This window comes from Callospermophilus lateralis, chromosome 13 (assembly GCF_048772815.1).
Source record: "Callospermophilus lateralis isolate mCalLat2 chromosome 13, mCalLat2.hap1, whole genome shotgun sequence".
Lineage (NCBI taxonomy): Eukaryota > Metazoa > Chordata > Mammalia > Rodentia > Sciuridae > Callospermophilus > Callospermophilus lateralis.
Window position 1 is genome coordinate 21,650,994 of NC_135317.1, and position 8,410 is coordinate 21,659,403.

Genomic DNA, 8,410 nt, shown 5'->3' on the forward strand with positions numbered 1-8,410 from the left:
TAGAATGTCTTTGACTGCTGTGAAATTCTATCATGTCTAAAATAGCAAATATATCCTATATATTATTTGGAGATTGCTCAGAGTAGACATGCTTCCTTCCCATATTATCTCTAGAGAAATAAATGTGAGAGTACAACCAGAAGTATGTTCCAGTTCTCTTTTCCTGGTTAACACATTCCCCCAGAACATTGGAACTTACAGTAGCCTGGGCAGGGCTCAGACTCAAATACACAAATACGTGAGCATATGCAGATACCCCCATGCATGTAAACATGGGAACACAAATATTTGCAGTCACAAAGGGGCCAGTGCTGGGACATCTGTGGGTTACATGAGCATCTCCATCTCCACATCTGGTCTTAGGGCCTCAGTGTGGGATCTCTTTGCAGGGGCTAGCTGGGATTTCCTCTCAGCATGGTGGGTCAGATATCTTATACCTATCTGCTCAGCATTCCACAAGTAAGTCTTCTCAGAGAGCCCGGTAGAATGCTATGGCTTTTTCTAAAATCCATGCTGTGGTGTCTCTTAGTGACTTAGGACCCTCCACAGTCAAGAGTAGACAAGTTGACCTTATCTTTCAGAGGAAAATGTGTTAAAGTCATGCAATGCAGTATATGGGATACCAGATATCACTGCACCTACTTTGGGAATTTTGAACCAATTCTCTCAGAAAGATTCTTCTGTGGAAACAATGAATCTTTCAGGAAAATAAAAAATCAAGCTCTTTATCTGTTCAATGAATACTAAGTCTGCATGATTTTTTCATAAAATTCCAGGGGTGTAGTATATTAGAATACTATTTTAAGTTAAAATATAGGATGGCAGACTCAAAAGACTGATACATTTGAGAAGTAATAGCTGAGGAACATAAATTTTCAAATTATAGACTCCTACAAAATTGTTGTATAATCTTGCAAAACCTCTTTTCTGGTAAAGAAAACTGACCAAGTGGGAGACCATGTTTTTTAGCCACTTCTTTAATCAAAATTTTCAGTGACTACAGCAAAGATTACTGTTATTTCTTTGAAGCAATAATGTGAAGAAAAAAAAAAATTAACCACAAGAATAATCTCTCTGGCAGAGGTTGCTGTTTCTTCATAAATTCTGGGTGACACAAAGTCACCAGCAGGAATAAAGACCACAGTGGCAGACAGCATTGTAAGTTGCACCTCATATTTCTCTCCCTGTCTGACAGTCTCTCTGCTATCTCCCAAACTGTGAGTCTGATAGGATGTTCTCTATGATTAGGTCAGCTTTGGGGCACACAGGAAGGAGTGAGCTGGGAGAACCTGACCTCATTGAGAAATGTAGAAAGGAATTAGAATTTTACTAAATAAAGCTGCCATCAGTTGTCTGGACTGTTCCCTTCTCTATTTAATTCTTGTGAGCACATTCGTGTATCTAAGCCCACTGCTAATTGGAATTTGTTGACAAGCCAGATTTTACCTAATGCAGATTATTCTGTTCTAAATAAAATAAGAGTCACCTTTGAACATCACATCTGCTGATATGTTTGCAATGTTTTATCTTCTAAAATCTATACCAAAAAAAAACAAACAAAAAAACAAACAATACTTCCTTCCTTGATTCCATGGTGGTTAGAAAAAAAGGTCAGAGAGAAAATTCACAGTTCTTATCCCAGTTTTTATTTCAATAGTTAAACTTCATAGTCTAACATAATTAACTGCCTCTGTGAAGGGAACAAAAGAAGGCCATTATTCACATAAGAATGATTTATTTTAGAAAAAAGAACTTTATATCTCTGGTTCAGAGTCAATGAAAAAGGAGAAGTTGCCAATATCTTGGGCCATTCAGTTAACACTGTGGCAATGTAGACCCAGCTGGGAACAGTGGATCCATTAATACCAATGATCCCCATAAGGTCACCAGACTCTAAGGTCACCAGACTCAGATATTCTGTTACTGTTTACTACCCCTTTCCAATATAAATTTTACTTAGTAAAATAAATAACCTGAATCATGAGTCTACTCATTCTACTTTCCAGGAGAATCCATAAAGCACATCAGCATATTGAAGTTGTTGAGCAACCCTTACAGGAAGAAAACTGCTCTATTAATAAAAAACAAAAAACAAAACAACAACAAAATCCAAAACAACAACAACAACAACAAAAACCACTCAGCATTTCACAATGATTTTTTATTCTGATTCTTTCCACACTCCATCTTCATCCCCCTGTATCTAAAGTGTATCCCTCGGTACTTAAAGAACCCAAGTTTGGGTGTGTTCTTCTGGACCATAAAGTTCTGCTCAAAGGGTGAATAATAGTCACATGTCACTGGAGCAATTTTATGCAAAGGTGGTTTGATGCCATTAATTGAGAAGTGTATAAAGGCATCCACTGCAGAAGTAAAATTCTCCCCCCATGCAGGAAGTGGGGAAATCAGTGATCCTCCTGTGTCATTGCCATCTTGCTCTGGTTATTTATGGAGCAGTTTTCTTCACAAATGCAGAAGCAATAAGACAGGGCATCTGAGTCCAGTGACATGAACTCTTTGACTAATGATCATAATGGTATCCTCTAAGGAAAAAAAAAATATTGCTTTATAAGCAAGAAAACAAGTATTATGGAATCTGAATGTAACGTGTGTGTTTTGGCATCTAACACAAAGTGGTCTAATATTTGATTGCAGACTGGAGGGTTGGGGCTTAACACCTCTGTGATTTATGATGGCGTCCAGATGGTGAGAATACACTATGAGGTGACCATTCTTCCCTTGTCTAAAGCAGGACCTGAGACTTGTAACCAATGGAGAATCACAGGAATGATGGCATTACTATATGTGGTAGGGAATATCATTTCCTTTTTTTGAAATATTATTTTAACATCTCTTCCTGCATATTACATATGTATTTACAGGAGCTACATGAAGCTATCACAATAAGTAAAAGAAAAACTGTTCTGGGAGATGGATGAGCCACACTCTGATCTGGGTTCTTTAGGCCGGTATATCTAAGCAAGTCACAGAGTTAATGGTCTCAGTTTCCCCATTTCTGAGTGAAGAGAGTCTCTGCAACCCAGACAGCATCACAAGTTGTGATTAATTAAACTGATCTAAAACTTAAATTAATTACAGACATTTTAAAAAGAAAACCAAATGGCTCTTTTACATAAGCCAGTTAAGATTTCTGGAAGGCATAAATTACTATCACTCATTGACAATGTTCCAAGCAATCTCCTGCTTTCTAAACTAAATTTACATTCTTGTGCTCTCAGGCGAAAATTTCAGGTGATTACATTTTCTAAAGCAACCAGCATCACAAAGGTGCTTAAAACCAAGGAGCCCACTTTGCATGTTCAACATCATTCCACACGGCTTCTGCTGTTCTTTCCTGTGGTTGTCATTAGGCCTGCTAGCACCTCACAGAGCAACAAAAATGTCTGCTAGGAAAATTATCTTTTGTTTCTTAACCTATTTCTCATGCTTACTGTAGATCTAAGAATAAATGTCAAGAACAGTTAGTAGCAAATCAATAAAAATTTTTTAAATGGTCCCTTCATAAACATATACATAATTTTTTAACATTTATTTCCTCAGGTTCCAATAAGACTATTTCCTTATGATTTTTTTACTGATTGTTATGTTCTATTAATGTGCCTTGTAATTTCCTAGCAAACAGTAAATGCAGAGACAGAGACTGCAGCAATAATTTCACTTCTGATAAAAACTCTACACCTTTTCTCTGGAAATATAAACATCTACTTTCCATAAGGGTCAAGAACATATTTTTTTCCAATCCACATGGACCCAAGTCCCTCTATTCTTATTAAGTGGAGTGTTCAACATTTCCCAAGTCAGCACGTTCCATAAAGTCAACTCAGATTTTACAAGAGTATTTTATGGGCTAAATACTTCGCAACATGGACTTAATGAAAGATGTGATAACTGATTGACAGGAAAGAGCAGCAAGAAAATTGGAGTTTAGTAAAATAAAGTTTCACATTACTATATCAATATTAGGTTTTACACTAAAGGAAAGCTAAATTTAGGAGCTCTGTTACACACCAGCATTAATATGAGTCATTTCCTTTCCACTAAAGTAACCGAAACCCTAACTTCCTATCCTTGCACATAATCTGCACCAATCGACAGATTTCAGATCTCAATTTTGTGTGTTTGAGTTCCTCAAAAAAAAACAAAAAAAACTTCAGTCTGATTTTGTATATTTAGTGGAACTTTAAAAATTCCAAGAACAAAAACGAATAGCTACTAACACCCAGCCTCAGTTATTAGTCAGAACAGTTTCATTTTCAGCAATGAAATTAGATCTCTGTTCAAATTTGCAGATACTATGAAAGGAAAAGTGAAGTAAAAGTACTTGCATTTCAACAGAATAAAATGACTTGTACTGAGCCGAGCACACACCCCAACACAGAGTGATAGACACAGACATAGAAAAGACACAGGCAAAATCACAGAGGCATACCTTCACATACATGTTCAGACCTACTCACAGAGACACATACCAATAGAGGTACACACAAATGCACAGAGGCACAGGCACATATGCATACATACAAAGGCACATAAAAAGCACAGGGACCCATGAAGAAATACAGAGATAGAAACACACCCACTAATGATAAATGCTTCTCTATTTCATTTCTTTGGTGACACTAATAACCTAGAACTTTCTTCAACACTGTAACCCCACTTTATACTGTAAAACTAAAGGGAACATTTGTCTTCTAGTTCATTGTTTTAAAAATGGTAAAGTCTTTTTAATTCAGCTGTAATAAAATAACTCTGCCAGCCATTCTTATTTTTTTCTAAATATTTTTCAAATGGTGGAATCCCCTCCAGTTTTTGCTGATGAAGTATTCAGTCATGTGTACATTTTTCCACTGCTTGGAGCTTGCTTCTTTGCATGCTACCTCCTGGCCTGTGGGAAGAGCAGATCCACCATGGCATCCTGCACCCAGGACCACCAGCTGCTCTGGGACCACCAACTCCCAAGGAGATTCTCAGGGTGTAACTTTGGAAGTCAATTATCAGAGTTTTGTCTGTGGATCAGCATTTGCTAAAAATCAGTTACATCAAGTGCTAAAAAATTGAGAGGCTAGATGGACAAAAGGGAACTGATGTTTTCAAGTGATTGATAAAGACATACATTTTATTCCTATCAAAAGCTCCAGGAATGAAAGGAAACAAAGATGAGCAGTCCATATTCCTCCTTCAAGGAGCTTTACAATTCATTGAACAGAAGACACATATAATTAGAAATACTTGCACAATAAAAACATCATGACATAAATATAAAATAATAAGGACTAAAGTACTAGGAGGTCAGGAAAAAGAACTAATTAGTGAACAAATCAGAAATGAATAAAAGACTACAAAGTTTTCTACAATAGACTAAAAGATTTTTGTTGTTGTTGTTGTTTTTGTTTTAATATTTAATGAGTCTGAATGAAGTTGATGATTTCTTGTGGGATATAATGAGCCACATTTTCTCAAGTGAAATATGTAGAATTTTTAAACAGAACATGGACCAATTAAAATAAAATTCTTTTAAAGCTACTCTAAAAATGAAAATCTTTATTTTATCCATCAGGCATTAACAGCCTATGTTTTCTCTATATCCAATCTTTACAAATCATTTTAAACTAAAAAAAATTTATAATGTTAAATAAAAATTATGTTTGTCTATATTTGCTCATACCTATAGGCCTATAAACTTAAATTTAGTAAAATACATATTGGATTTCCGGCAGGTTTTTTTTTTCTTTAATGAAAACTATTGATACTTAGATCATGTGATAACAGAGTAGTCTCTACTATGCTATGACTTGAATTCTCTTCTGTGTGTCCATATCATCTGCCTTGTAATAATCCTCTGAATAATACTCTCAGTGAATAATACTCTGCAAATGCTGGTCAAGTTTTATTCTGGTACCATATAATTCATCAGGGAAAAAAAAAAAGATACAAATCCCTGCCTCCATGGGACCTAATCTCTATACCACTAACTATAAATATAGTGAATAAGAAAGTTTTATGCCATGCAGAAGAATAGGTAAAGGATATCTGGAATGCGGAGTGTTGAGTTTTGATTTAGATGAACTGTTCAGAGTAAATCTCATGATAAGGAGATAACTCTTGGCAAAGTCTTGGAAGAGGTGAAGGGGTGAGATTTGTGTCTGTAGATGGAGCATGTGGGGTAGAAGAAACACATGTTGACCCTAGCGCTGTAACATGCTTGGGATCATCAGGGAGAAAGCCCAAGGAGCCATGTGCTGAAAATTAGGTACTAAAGTCCACAGAGCGGCCCTCTTTGTTTTTCTTCCTGCAGGACAAGAGCAATTTGGAGGAGTGTAGGAGAGAAAAAAATGGGAAGTTGCAGGAGATGTGTCTTTGAATATGCAATATGGGATGGAATTTATGAGCAAGTGGCCTGATTGAACTAGTATAGTAGCCCAGGGAATTTATTTACAAAAATAATGAGAACTTGGAATGTATGACTTGGGGCAGTGCAAGGTGGAGAGTGGTGAAAGCACAGCAGTTCTCTTTGGATTCTTTAATTTCTCTGAGTATAGTATAAGGCACATCATCATCTGAGGATGAGGAAATAATGAAGACTTTAATAGAAATGAGAATGTGCAAAATGAAGTCCAGAGTATATAATCATACACTCATGATTGCCAGGCAGCTGTCAAGATGCAGTTGTGTTTGCGACTGTCAATGTCAAATGGCACCAGACAGCTGGATGGTGGTTCTGCCTGTGAGTGTCAAAGGAAAAGCTGGAGTTGTTCTATAACAGGTAGTGTCTTTACCAAAACATGAATGGAGCAAAGGAAGGAAGGGTTTAGACAGCCACAAACCACCAGAAGTCATGGAAGTCCTCTTCATAAGGAAAGTCGTAGTTGAAACAAAGAGGGGCAGGGGAGGGAGGTAAAACAGAAAACAACAGAGATCACAGAGGTAGAAGAAGATCTAAACAAACAAATTTACTTCCTTCTAGGCTATGGAATGTAAAAGCATCGACCTTATGCCATAGCATGACCAAAGGAGCCCATAAAAGGGAAAACTGAAAATGGAACTCTAGTTATCACTACCCTAGACTTCCCAAGCCACGGGAACTGAAATTTCTCCTCTTCGGATCTGCAGCAACCATTTTACTCAAAAATCATCTCTGCCGAACTCCCTTCTTCTAATATTTCAGAACATTTTATTCCCTGGTTTCACTCTCCTGAAGGATGAGACTGCATAACTGTTAATTATTATTCAGAGCAATACAGATTTTGTTCTTCTGCAAAACATGAAATCACCAATGCCAGGAAACCTTGCCTATCATTACCAAATCAACCATTAAGATATTTTTCTTAGGACTATTAACGCAAACTCAATGAATAATTTTTAAAGTAATCACTTCCTTCTCTTATTATATTCTCACTTAGAACTATCCACTATATTGTAATAAATGGTTCAATTCTCTTCCTGTCTCATTAGAAACAAGGTCTTTGATGTCAGGTACTGTGATTTATTCACTCTTGTATCCTTAATATGAAACCATTTTGACTCTACCTTATATCATTTGTAAAAATTAATTCCAGATAGGTAACATATCTAAATGTAAAAGAAAAACAATAAAACTTCTTATGGAAAATAGGAAAGTATTATCATAACCTTGGCATAACTAAGGAATTCTTTAAAAGAACTCAAAAAGCATGAGTATAAAAGAAAAAAAATCACATATTTGACTTTATTATGATTAAGAGCTTTAATCAAAGTATATCCTTAATGGGGTTAAGAAGCAAGCTTCAGACTGACTATGTATATTATCCAGTCTTTGGTGCCATATGAATTGCCAATATCTTTTCAAATATATATTCCCACAAATCAATATAAAATACAGAAAATTCCATTAAAGTATAGCCTGGGTAATTGAACAGGTGCCTAACAAGAGGCTACATATATACTCAATAAATACGAAAAGCTCACCTCATTAATATAGGGGTATACAACTTAAATTCAAATGGGATTCTAATATGCACCAATCAGAATTAGTGAATTTCAAATTGCTAAATTTCAATGCCATGAAGTGGGGTGAACAAGGTACAAACCAACCTTAGTCATTGCTGGTTGAAGCACCAACATATACAACCTCTTCATGTGGAGATCTCTACAATATGGAGCACATATATGCCTATCAGCCAGCAGTTTTACTCCTAGTAATCTAGCCAATGAAAACGAGGACAAATCTTTACCACCCCCCACAAAAAAAAGTGCGTAAGAATGCTTGTAGTAACAATCTTCACAACTCCAGAGATGATTTGTTAACTTTGCAGAATGAAAACTGAACTTCACTAAGGTTATTTGTGTTCAATAATAACAAAGATTCTGCAATTCATTTTATTTTATTTTTAAAATACATGACAGCAAAATG